Source organism: Pleurodeles waltl, chromosome 8, assembly GCF_031143425.1.
Source record: "Pleurodeles waltl isolate 20211129_DDA chromosome 8, aPleWal1.hap1.20221129, whole genome shotgun sequence".
Taxonomy (NCBI): domain Eukaryota; kingdom Metazoa; phylum Chordata; class Amphibia; order Caudata; family Salamandridae; genus Pleurodeles; species Pleurodeles waltl.
In genome coordinates, this window is record NC_090447.1 from 624,159,142 (window position 1) to 624,172,792 (window position 13,651).

Here is a 13,651-nt window from a genome sequence, read left to right on the forward strand (position 1 = left end):
TGGGCTCTGTGTCGCTGAGGGCCCCCTCTGTGTCCCCCTACTGGGTAGAGTCGACCTAGTCCTTCCTGGTTCTCAACAGCAACATTTTCCGCTAACCACAAGCTTTGCAGACTCAGACGAAGCAAAGCCAACTCCAATCCTCCATCCGGCGTGAAACATCGTTTGCACCCTCCAGGAACCTGACTTCGTCTTCTTGGGTGCTGGACTTACACTTCTTCCTCACTGGTAGTTCTCTTCTTGCACCTTCATCCTAGTGGGTAGGGGTTCCTGCCCTTCCTGGACTCTTCTGTGCTTCTTGGACTTGGTCCCCTTTTTCCACAGGTCTTCTTGTCCTGGAATCCACTGTTGGTCTCTTGCAGTCTCTTCTGGGTTTTGCAAAATTCTTCTTTACTTCTGTGTGTTCTAGGAAACTTACTGTGACTTACTCCTATATTCCTAGTTGATGGGTTGGGTTGTGGTACTTACCTTTGGGCTCTTCTAGTACTCCTAGATCCCGTCTGCCCACTACACTTGCCTAGGTGGGGGACCGACTTTCGCATTCCACTTTCTTAGTATATGGTTTGTGCTTCCTAGGCCCATTTCTAACTATTGCGTGTTTCACTAATTGCACTGTTTTCTAACTGTTTTTATGCCTTTTTCTGTATACTTGTATATATAATTTGTGTATTACTTACCTCCTAAGGGAGTATAGTCTCTATGGTATTTTTAGAATTAGTGTCATCAAAATAAAGTACCTTTATTTTTTTAACTGGGTGTTTTCTTTCCTGTGTGTAAATACTGTGCGACTACACTGGTATTGAAAGAGCTTTGCATGTCTGCAAGAGCTGTGCATGTCTCCTAGATAAGCCTTGGCTTCTAATCCACAGCTACCTCTAGAGAGCCTTGCTTCTAGACACTGCCTACACTACACTAATAAGAGATATCTGGACCTGGTATAAGGTGTAAGTACCATAGATACCCACAACACACCAGGCCAGCCTCCTACATCCTCTGACATACAAGGCAGGCCTCAAGAAGCAGGTCAACCCTTTGAGATACAAGACAGGACTCACGAAGCAGGGCAGCCCTCTAAAGAACAAGCCATTCCTCAAACTGCTCGAGACCCTGACTTGTTCTTTAGAGGACTGCCCTGCTTTTTGAGGCCTGTCTTCTTGCTTGACCGCCATGCCTCTTGAGGCCTACCTTGTTGCCTGAAAGAGTTCAAGCAACAAGGCAGACCTCAAGAAGGAGGACAGTCCCCAAAACAACAAGGCAGGCATCAAGCTGCTTGAGGCCGGACGTGTCCTTTAAAAGAACTGCCCTGCTTCTTGAGGCCTGCCCTGTAGCTTAAGAGTTCAAGCAACAAGGCAGGCCTCAAGAAGTAGGGAGGTCGTACACAGAAAAAGGCAGGCCTCAAGCAGCAGGGCAGTCCTCTGAAATACAAAGCAGTCCTTCTATAGTCTTCCATAGGTCCAGGAGTGTACTGATCCAATATTCACATCTTGTGACAACCTTTGAAATGGGAGAAACTTTTAGACGTTACCCACACCTGCATCTGGAATTTCCTTCCTTCCCCCACCCAGGCTCCAAGGGGGGCTAGGCTGACAATCGACTGGTGTCAAGTTCTTTGTGCATGAGCTGACGCAATCCCTCTGAAATGTAATTAGGCCAGGGAACAGCTCTGCTCCTCCAACACCTAATCCTCCTTTGCCACACTGTTTGGAAAGAATACACAAAGGCCAACTACACAAAGTCATATGATCCAGGACACAGGTACCAAATTGTTAGCACAAGAAAATGCCAGCTTTCTGAAAGTGGCATGTTCAGAAATATGATGTAAAATTAAACTTTACCAGTAAAGAGGTTTAAAATACAATTCTTTAGACACCAAAATCGAACTTCCTACCTGTTCCCAATTGAAAGTCTCACATATTAAATGTAATAAGGTAACCCAATAAATAGTATGTTATGGAAGAGGCACGCCTTGCAGTAGTGAAAAATTAAGTTAAGAGTTTTTTACTACCAGGAGATGTAAAACGTAAAGGCACATGGGCAACATTTTAAATACACTGCAATCTGCCCTATGGGCCGTTTAGGGTCTGCCATGGGGGTGACATAACTATTAAAAATATAGGTTTAGGCCAGGTAAAAGGTTTATTTATTTATTTATTTTTTAAACTGCACTACGGGCTGCAGTGGTAGGTGTGTGGTGTTTCAAATGGATTTTTCACAGGATTCGTACAATAAGTGCTGCAGACCCACAAGTAGCATTTCATTTCCAGGCCCAAGTCCTATTAGCCAACACAAACCGCTTTGGAAAACAAGAGGGGAGAAGGTAAAATGTTTAGGGGTAACCCTGCATGGGGGGGGGCAAGTTCAACACATTGTTTTTGAGGGCGAGCGCAAAGCGCTCTGTCCCATGCTGTAATCTCTCTTTGGGCTTCTAACCACGCCCATGTCACGTCAGTCACTTTCACTGGTTTGTGGGCTTGCCTTTTAAAATCCGCTTGCTTTCATTTGTGAAAGGCATGCACACGTCATGCCTTTTCTGGTGTTTAGCCTACCTACACAGCACCGGTAAACTACTGAAACCATTTGAGGCTCGATGATTTCTGGACTACTTTATCTTTTTATTTTCCACGCAGCGCGATTGCGCTGGGGTTTACATAGCCCAATCGCACTGTGTTTTTCTTTCTTGTCTCTTTTGTCTTTACCCTTTGCCCTCATGGTGGCCATAGTGCTCACAGCGCCAGCTCGAGCAGCGGTATAGAAGTCCTGTTTTTTTGTTTAGGTATGTACCGTTTAATAGCTTGTTATAAAAAATATGTCGACATTAAACACCTTGGCAACAAAAAATGACATGCTTTTTTTTTAGCATATTTGAGAGACTTGTCTTTAGTATGTGCAAACAATGTACGTGTACCATTCTCCTCACACACACTGACAATAATTCCTTGTAGTTTGTGAGATTGTTTTCGTTCCTATCTATTTACTGTATTTGCATTGTTATTCTCAGGGCGTTTTCCCTGTCACAAGCGTTTTACTGAGGAAGGTCATCTGCTTTTAATGGACACTTGCCCATGTAAACCACATCCAACCCAAAAGGCTAGTGTACACCTTGAAATAGCACACTCTCTCTAAACCTCGCTTCTAGCCTACAGGCACTTTTATTTGTGTATGTTTATCATTTTGCCAACTTGCGGCCAGTTTCCATCATGAAGGTCAGGGCAGCAGCTCCTTGTGTCGGTGGTGTTGGCGTTCTGCCGTTTCTTACAGCTTTTGGAACAGATTGTTGATTGCTTGCAATGTGGGATCCTTGCATGGGAACAGCGCAACTCATCCTGCCTTCTGGAAAGGCGAATCAAACCTTCAGAATCATGGCTAAAATATGGCTAAGGATGGTTTTAATCTATTAAACAAATATAGTCCGGCTGCTGTGAAATGTACACAGCATTTTTTGATTAGCTCAATATTTACATTTAGACCAGCCTACCGTGAAAAGAGGCACCCTGCAGGATTAGGAAGCAGATAGCTGCGAAGGAGCTGATAGATTTTATTTATTTTACCTTGAAAGCCTTTTTTCAATGGCGCCTGTGTTTTTCATTTTTTGGCAATCTATCTTTTAATGGAAATTCATGATTTTTCAGCGTCTTGATTTTTAGCAGTTTCCTAATGTTCTCAAGATTAATGGAAAAATGTGCGCCTGTTTAAAACCGAGCGAAACTACCTTTTAGGTCACACAAGCAAACACAGACTTTCTGAGGATTCGAGATCGGGTGATTTGTGTTTAATGCCTTTCCAACACATTTCGGTTCACAGAGGGAAAGTAATGTGTACATTTGTACGAATTCAAAATTCATATATTTAATTTGCGTCTATAAATCTAAGTTACTCACACAGAATATTAAGACAGCTTTGTGTAAAGTTGCTTCCAAGAGTGGAAAGTGACGTTACAGTGCAAAAAATATATTTTTGGTGGACGTAGGAAAAAAAATGTTCACCCACAGTGGTTAATATTTTACATGTGGGAAAAAGTTAGCATGTGCAAAATCCGTGTTACTAAATGTTTACGTCACCTCCTGTAATGTACATTTACACATGTTCGAATTCTTATGTGTTTGAACACTCTTGATATGTTTGGGTGACCCTTTTTTTCCATTTCTCCTCTGCGGCTGTCTTGTTTTGGGAATTGTGTTAGCCAGCCAGCAACTCTGATGGCGGGGTGGTGAAAGTAGTATTCGATTGGAATTAAGGTGGCAGATTTAAATGAGGATGCTAAATTGCAAAATTTTCATTTTCCGCTACAGATAAACAAAGAAGGTAAATGGAAGTGCTTTAATCATATGCAGGGCCACTAGAATTATATGGCAGGAAAAGACCAATTTATGTGGCAAGAAAAGTCCAGTTATGAATTTACAACACCAATAGCTTAACTCAAGCAAATGCGAGACCCATTGCATTGCAAATGCTTGTTATTATTGGTGTCCCATTGCCTAAAATACTCTTAAATTCCAATTTAATAAGCCTAACTCTCCAGGAGTATAAACAGTGGTCAGTAAAAGTTTAGTGGAGGTTATAAATGGTTGATGACTTCCTTATAGCAAGAGACACATTAATCACACCAAATAAAAATCAATGAGCGCTTACAGCTTTATCTTTCAAGAAAACTGAAGGCTTATTGTAGAGAATGGCGGTATGTACTGAAACCTCAAGAACGAGCATACAGACACACACACACACAAGACATCACTGCTCAATACAAGAAAATTGACCATTTGGTACCCTCACCTCCGTTGACTATATTATCAGGTATGCCCAAGTACTCTTCAGGACCAGAACTTGGAGACATACTTTAAACAAATGCTTCCAACATAGCATTTCTTACATGGGTTGACAGGCCACAACAGGATATCTTAGTTATTCCAGTATCTTCTATGAGGGAGAGCAAAAGCTTCATTGGTATCCAACAACTAAAAAAGATGGTTGTCAATTATGTTCCAGAAAACACTGAATCAAGTCATATGCAACATACATAACGAGACAATGGAAATATTTTACATACAGAAGAGCAAAAGAAATTGTCCTCCACGCTAACGGCACAAAAAAATATTTGTTTTTTAAACAAATGTTCAGAATTTTAATATAACTACCTGCAGCAAAAAGAATGGTATCTGATTAGCCCAGTTGTATTTTGAGGTTTATGAATGTCGCTAAGAAGATTTTGTTTATTCCCCACTTTTTCACTCTTCCCCCCTTATATGCTTGGTGCATGAAGGTGCAAGCTTCACATTTGTTTCATTACTTTCTAGAATGTAACGAACAATAAATCACATGATTACAGATTATGACATGCCCTCCTTTCTTGCTATTCCACTTCAGAACTATACAACTGTATCCACTTATAGAAGCCTGCAGGCTGTCCTTGTCGCCCCAGAAATTTAGTGGCTCCTACAACACTGACGAAAACCTTTTAAAGATGGACATTTTCATCACATGCTTAGAGTTAAATCGAACTACAAGTCCCTAAATGTAACATATTTTGACCGCAAAGTCTGGAGGTTTATTTCCTCAGACGTGACACGGTCCAACGCGGCAGCAATACAAAAGGAAGCTAGGAGAAGTAAATACAATAGTCGGGGGCCGAGTTGTGAGGAGCATGAACAGATTATGAATAAAATAGAAAATCCCGTGGAGAAAATAAATAACGAACGAAGGAAATCAGGGACCACAGAACAGATGACAGCGTAGCAAAACCTTACCGCCAACACAGGGCGAAAGCGTGCGTGCCACCAAAATGTATCATCATGCACAAAACACAAGTTTAGCACCAACCTATGTTGGAGGTTCCACGACATAAGCCTCACCTCCTGCTTCCTGTGAACGTAATCAAACTGTCTCGCCTTTGCTTTTGAGTCGAGTGTAAGGTACCTTAACAATGTAGGCAGCTTAAGTCAACAGGAGGGCTCATTTAATGACCACTGACACGCTAGAACGGGCACAAAACTACACGACCGGGTAGCTACTCTCCACAAAATTATGTGATTGGTTCAAAAACGAAAAGAATCCGCCCACTAAGGAAGTGATTATTCTGAGCGCTCCGGAAATGACCGCTCCAGCCACTGTATGATCGCATGTAAGGATTTAATCAGAGGAATATCATTGCGTCCCTAGTAACAGCTTTCACGTGACACAGCGTATTCCCCTCTCACGTTATTTTAGCTGTTTTAGCTTTGTCTGCCTTAGTGAGTCGTAATGGGTATCTATTTAGTGATCCCCTCGGCTGCCGTGCACCAGACAGAGAGCCCATCACGCTTTTGGTGTTTTCGTTGGGCCACTAATTCCATAATCTGTTGCTGGATTTGTCCCGGAAGCAGGGAGAGGATGCGGCGTAACTGCTAAAGCTACTGCCTTTTATTCTAGAGAATCAGGTTCGAGTTTGGCTGTGTGGCTCTGAGCAAATCACTTCACCAGCTCCCCGTGCTTACAAAAAAACAAGCATTGGGAAAGACAGTAGGTCTCGGCAATCCGAGAGAGTTTGGCGTTGTCAGTGACAATGCCATTTAGCCATTTGTTATTGAGTGGAGTGGATGTATATGGTGTGTAATTATGTGGGTTGTAATGGAATCTTTTGGCGTGGAATTGTGTGGTGTTCAGTGGAGTTATGTGTAATGGAATTGTCTGGCATGATGTGTAATAAAATGATGTGGATAATAATTCTGTGGTATTGTGTGTACTTGAATTATGTGGAGTGCAATACAAAATTTTCTAGCTGTTGCGTCAAGAATTTTCAATTCTATTAAGGGCACCGAGGCGAGTATTATGCTACTCTTTTACTGAATATCTCACAGCAGCCAATTAATCCACTATAAAAAGAAAACTACGTTTCCCAAGGTCCTATGTAGTCCATTACACTGTCCAATCATATATAGCCCTCGCATATAAATGTCACCAGCCACAAAGTCCTTCCCTTTTCTTTGCTGCTCACAGCACGAGATAAGTGTCATTTTTTTCCATTATACTTGATTAATGATTGTTTATTCATTTGACTAGCTCTTGTGGAGTGGGTGCGGGACATGAACCTGACCTACCGATGTGCCCAAAGGAATTTCTGATTGAGTGCACTCTCTGATATTCTTTTTGGTGACGTGCGATCAGTGAATCGCTGTTGGGTCTCCGGACGCATTATTGCGTAATTAATCAACTTGCTGATTTGCTCTTCTCCCTCTGGGAGCCTGTGGGCATGGTGCGTATTTCCAGCGTGCTCTAAAGGTGGCCGGAGGTGGAAGATTCTGTCCTTTTTCTACTCCTGACGCACGCATGTGCTCTGGCGGCACCTTTTGTTCTGATCGTGCCTCAGAGCGCAGCGCGAGTTTCGAAGTAATACAAACTGTACCTGAACATCCGAGTGGACGCATAAACGTGGTAGGGCCTTGCCCTATGGTTTTACAGGTGCTCCCTCCACCTCTTATTGATCAGAGCAATTTTTGGAAGCACTTTGGTGATAAATATTATTTTACCTGCTGGGTGACCCACCCCGTTTAACTCCTCGTCTCCTCTCAGTAATAATGGTGTGCTATGCTGACGAAGAAGAGTATTACCAGGAAAATCCTGACAGGCATGAGGAATATGGAATGGAGCAAAGACCTTTGGAAGCCCTGGGCACTCATGTCCAGGACTCAGTAAACCAGGCTCTAATAAAAACCTTGAAGCCTTTTACCCGCCCATTAGTCCAATATGGCCAGTGTGAACTAAGAGGGAAACGCCCTATGGTGAATATGCCAAGAGATGATCTGGCACCAAATGTGGGCTTGGCCCAGACAGCCTCTGTGGGTCCATCATCATCGGCAGAGATTCTTGTGCAGATGGCTGCGTCAGTGCTCAAGGACTACGAATATGACCCTTTCTCTTCCTTGGAAAAAGTCTTTCCCTAGACTGTCTACAAATACTTTAGAGACTGCAGACTCGGAGTCTTCCTATTCCTCAGAATCGGAGAATGCAAACGACCCAAAAACCTTGGGTAAATGCAAACGCTAAACTAAAAACCTCCAAGAAGACAGTCAGACACAAAAGACCTTGTCTTTCGACCCTGAATCCATCATCCACCCAAGATCTACTGAATGGATTCCTTGCGCTGAGGTTGCTCATTACGTACAGGACAGAATCCATAAAGGTTTTCGACCGCGACGTACATAGCATTCTACGCTCAGAATGTCCACGCCCCTCACTTTTAGGGAAAGTCACAGACACCCCAGAGTTAGATCCAAATCTGGCAACTTTTATTAAAAGTTCACCAAAGACCCCAAAAAGGGTTTGGATAGAGCCTGGAAAGGATGCCAGGACAAGTTGTTGGACATATCTGGTCCCATTATAAAGATCCTCAAACCGGCGGGGCAAGCTAAAGAAACCAATACTCCCTTAGATCCGGACACTATATTGCAATGGCCTCAAAGAGCCATATGTCTGCTTGGCAACGCAAACTGTGCTATTTCTACGGAGAGGAGACGGTCCTTCCTCATGCGGATTGATCCTAAACTGGCAGAGCTAGCCCCCAATGAGGCAGGCACTTTGGTAAATGGAATGTTGTTCGGGGACAAGTTTGTTAAAGATTTGGGGAAATATGTGGCCACTTTTTCGGCCTTACACAAAGCCCAATCATCCATGAGGAAGATGTTTAGTGGAGGCTTTTTTGCCAGGGCCAGCCGATTCAGAGGTCGTTCGCCCGGCCGTGGATTCCATCAGGCCTCAGGAAGATTTGTACACAGAGGAAGAGGATCTACCTCTGGGGGATTCTATCCCTCCAGATCACGAAGAGGTTATGGCCGTGGCTACCAAGGCCATAACCAAGGCAGGTCTGCCACGTCAGACAACACCACATGGGAGAATTATTCCCTTTTCGAAAGTAATTCTGGGGGGGGCAGAATACGACATTGTTTAAGTTACTGGAAGAGTCTCTTTCCAGATCCTTGGATCTTGCAAACCTTTCAAGGGATCAGACCAGAGTTCTATGCAATTCCTCAGAAGTCCAATTTCCCTCAGATTCTTCATTTTTCCGGAGAAGAGAGCTCTTTCATAGATCTAGACGTTTCTCCTTTGCTTTGCAAGCACGCCAAAGTCAAGATGATTCCACACCCTCTTGGGTTTATCAGCCCCATTTTTCTGGTGCAAAAAATAAGCAGTGGTTCTCATCTAGTTCTCAATCTGAAAAAAATCAATTCTTCGATAGTATATCGTCACTTCTAGATGGAAGGTATCCATCTTTTAAGATACTTGCTTCAAGAAAAAGATTTTTTGTGCAACTAGACCTCAAGGATCCTTATCTAACCATCCTGATCTTCGGACCACATCACAGATTCCTCCAGTTTTTCTGGAGAGATCAATGTTACAAATTCACCATTCTCTCGTTTGGCCTGTCATCCGCCCCATAGTGTTTTACCAACCTCTTACGACCAGTGGTACAATCCCTCAGAAAGAGAGAGGCGTTTGTCTGATTATTTACCTGGACGAACATCCTACTCATGGCCCAATCAAAAGAGACTCTTGTGACGCATCTGTCATGAACTATCAGCCTTCTTCAAGACTTGGGATTCTTCATCAATCTGGAAAAGTCGATATTGACTCCCTCTCAGAATATAGAATTTTCAGGTTTTCAAATAGACGCTATCAAAGCACAATTTCTGTTGCCTCTTTCAAAGAGGACCTCTATCAAGAAAGAGTTGAGGAGAGCCCTTTCCGAATATATCACTGAGGATGTTAGCTTGCCTGGTAGGCCTTCTGGCCTCTTCCATTCAGGCGATCTTCCTGGGGCCTCTCCATTATCAAGCCCTTCAACGCTTGAAAATCCTACACCTTCGCAGGGGTCTATCCTATTCTGAACAGAGTCCGACGAGGCCAAAGCAGAGATCTCCTGGTGGTTAAATCATATGGGTGCTTGGAATGGCAGAGCAATATTTGCAGCCACTCCGGAGCTTGTGATAGAGTCAGATGCCACCCTTTGGGGTTGGGGCTCAGTGACAAGAGGGGAAAGATGGTCCACTCAGGAGAAATTACTCCATATCAATTGCCTGGAATTTTTGACAGGATGGTTTGAGATCTGATCACTATCCCCTCGGAATGCGAGTTGTTGCATTCTGCTGTGCTTGGACAATGTTTCGGCGGTCCAATACATAAGCCATCTTGGGGGGACAAGATCACAAGTGCTGGTAACGATAGCCAGAGAATTGTGGAGGTACTATCTCCAACATCAGATTTCTGTTGTAATGGAGTACATTCCGGGCAGGTCCAACCTGATTGCAGACTGGAACTCTTGTTTCTTGAGGGACGGCAGCAACTGGAAGCTCAACCCTCAGATATTCTCCAAAACTCAATCTCTTATGGGGTCCATGTTCCATCATTCTTTTCGCCTTACGTCTGAACACTCAACTTCCTCAGTTCTTCAGTTGGAGATCGGACCCTCTGGCAATAGGGTCGGGCGCTTTCCTTCAATCATGGGAGATGGGTCTGCTATATGCTTTTTCCCCATTCGCCATGATTCAGAGAGTACTTTCTCAGGTGAGGAGACAATCAGCAGAATTTTCCTTGTGACCCCACTTTGGAAAGCTCAGCATGGTTCCCAGTAGCAATGGAATTCTCATCTGCCCTTCTGATTCGGACCCCTGCATTTCGATCTCTGTTGCTGGACCCAGCAGGATTACCCCATCCGTTAATAGTGACGGGACAGTTGTCCCTCATGGCATGCTGACTTTCAGGAGCCGTTGGCAAGTGCTGGGAGTTTCAGACAAAGCTTTGTTCTTCCTGTCCCAATCCTGGGCTCCCTCTACTCACAAATGGTACAAATCTTTGTGGAAGACATGGACTGGTTGGTGTAGTGAACAGAGTATCGATCCCTGGGGGGCGAATGTTAGTATAATTGTGAATTTTCACTCAGATTTGCAGCCCAAGGTTTGGAATATAGAACAATCAATAATTTTAGGTTGGCTATATCAGCAGGACATCACCATATTGATGGTAAAACAGTTGGAGAACATCCATTAATTTGAGATGACTCCAGCCTCAGGCAGTTGGGTTTATCACCACTTTGAAGTTTCACCATGGGCTCTGCTCGGGTAGGGGAGCATGGTGATTAAAGGTGACTTACTGAGTCCTGTTTGAGGACAGTTATGCTGGGAACAGTGGGGAACGGAGAAGGAACATTTTTAGAGTCGAGCCTGCTTTGCATGCGCTTGCGCATGCGTATAGCAGGGAGACTCTTTTGTATTTAGAAAAGGGCTCCGAGCCCTGTCAACTTCACGTCCGTGCTTTTTATTGGTTCGTGGGCTTCCCTAATTAAATCGGCTTGCTTTCATTAGTCGAAGGCACGCATACGTCATGCCTTTTCCGGTGGCTAGCCCTCCTCGAGCGCAGCGACCAAGTACAGAAAACATGCAAGGCTCGCTGTTTTCCATCGGGCTCGTGGACTTTTTTTTAAACTAATTTACGAGCCCGATCTCGCTTGGCAGAAGTCGAGCGCTTTACCTACTTGATTTCACTTTTTCGGGTTACGTGCATAAATGCATTTTTGCCCGATAGGTGAAAAGTCGGGTTAGGAGTTTACAACGCGATCGGCTCTAACACGAGCAAACGCGAGACCCTATGCAATGTAAATGCTTGTCTCATTTATAGACAATTGCTCGGGGACCTTAACTTGCTTTCTTTCTTGGGATTATTTAAAAGATGCTGCTCTAGCCATCCCTAAAATAAACAAGCAACCATGAGGGGGTGAAAACAGGGGGAAGCAACAATAATAAAATAAAACCAGTGCTTACAAGCGGCTTACCCACTGCACAAGGCGGTACATGTTTGTTTATACAAACAGCTGCTCCCCAAACCCACGTCAACATTATGCTCTTCTTTCATATACCCTAATATCTAATTAAGTAAATTAGCTCTTGGCATACAATTTCACTTTACGGCACCGGTGTCCCTGAGATCCACCACAAATTACAAAGCTGCTACAGGGCAGAGCAGGGAGCAAGCTGCAGCAGGAGGAGTGTGATTGGAAAACCGGACAAGCAAGCTTGGGGGAAATTGATTTCAAACATGTAATCTTATTGAGTGCAGCAAGGAAAATGAAGGGAAAAAGCACAAAGAAAACAGAACACTTGGTTGCTCCAACAATACTAGCTATTAGTCGTGTATTGCTAATAAAATAAACGTTAACTCGCAAAGCTATGTGTTTGTACGTGATGTAATTGATAAGCATAATTTACCCTGCTGAATGCCGAGGCAGCTGCAGAACCTTATCAGCGGTGTCAAACTTCAGCAAAAAAATTAAGCTTGTCAGGGCCCCATGAATGCCAGGGGTGGAGAACAGGATATCAGAACCGGTGGAGGTGGCAGAGGTGGCAGTATAAGTGGTTCATGCAGCATGGGTAGTGCAAGGACGGCTCCAGCATGGGAAAAGGGTGGGTTGCCTGTAGCACAGCCAAGGGCCTTTAGAGAAGGGTCAGACAGATGGATTATGAATTTTATAGCCAAGTTTGTTAAACTAAAGAAACAATGTGTTGAAGTCAGCAATTCGGTATCCTCTGCTTGCAACATTCATTCCTCTCAGACAAATAGCCCCCTGCCCACAACAGAATCCGCTTGTTTAGTCTTGCCCACAATTGAGATTCCCAAGTCTAACAACCCGTCTCACAGCACTGATGTTTCTTTGGCAGCCACTGATGAATATTTAGAGAGATTTAACAGGTGCATCTCACAGCAACAGTTACAAAATTAATAACAAATGAAGCACTGGTTACACAGGAAACTGCAGAGAATGCACTTGCTCAAAAGCAAAGAAAAAAGTAGTTGCTAAAACAGATCATAAAATGGGAGTAGTGGAAGGATAGTGTAATTGGTCCATGCTCTCATGGAGGGACAAACACAGGAAGACGCATGTCAAATGCATGCCATGGGCAAATGGAGAGAAAAATATGAGAGCAACGTTGGAGCCAGCAAATGGAAAGCCTATGGGCCTGCGAAGTATATACAACATGTCTCTTCGAAACAGCGCATGCACTGTCTAACCGAGACCTAATGAACTGGTGCTTATATAAAGCTCTCATATACCTTTTGGTTGAATTAACAATATATAAACTGCAAACAAAAAAAAATAACAGCTATGCAACTGCTCTGTTGCAGAGATAGGCAACCATTTCAATCTGCCAGTCTGTAGTTGGTTCTTTTCCCAGAAAAAATTTACCGGCTATCTGTTCAGTTTTTATGAAATCATCTGCATCAGGGCTGCCAAGTTTCCAGGCTGCTTGTGTATGTGACATTTCTATGTTTGTAGTGGGCTGATTTGTGATATTTTTCTTTCTTAGGGTGACACTGTGTAACAGTCAGTGACCCAAGCAATTAGATTACATCCTCCAATAGCAGGATCTTCCCATCCTGAGGTAACCAGTGCCACATAGCAGAGAACTTGTCTCACTAGCAGCAAGAAGTATCCTAGTAACAAAAATTAACTTTATAGTGTGGACTCTGGGAGATGCACAGACGCTAACACTTCCCTAAACGTCTGCCACCATCACCCTCGTAGTGTTGTGTAACCATTTTAATTATAGCTCCATGCACATTAGTTTAATATACTAGGCCGCTGTGAACATTGACCTAGGTATATTGTATTCAGCTTCGCATTGTTATCTTTACA

General features: G+C 43.6%; 1 protein-coding gene across 3 annotated transcripts in view; it reads right to left on the reverse strand.

Moving 5' to 3' along the window:
• Positions 1 to 6,015, reverse strand: part of GEMIN8 (gem nuclear organelle associated protein 8) — a 202,932-nt gene extending 196,917 nt beyond the window's left edge. Inside the window, exon 1 of one of the 3 annotated variants that reach the window (XM_069204728.1) lies at positions 5,812 to 6,015. The gene's annotated coding sequence lies outside the window, so the exon portion shown is untranslated. Of the gene's footprint in view, positions 1 to 4,767; positions 4,822 to 5,811 lie in introns of those variants that run through there. The other 2 variants (XM_069204727.1, XM_069204729.1) reach the window with 2 other exon arrangements.
• Positions 6,016 to 13,651: the final 7,636 nt, after the last annotated feature.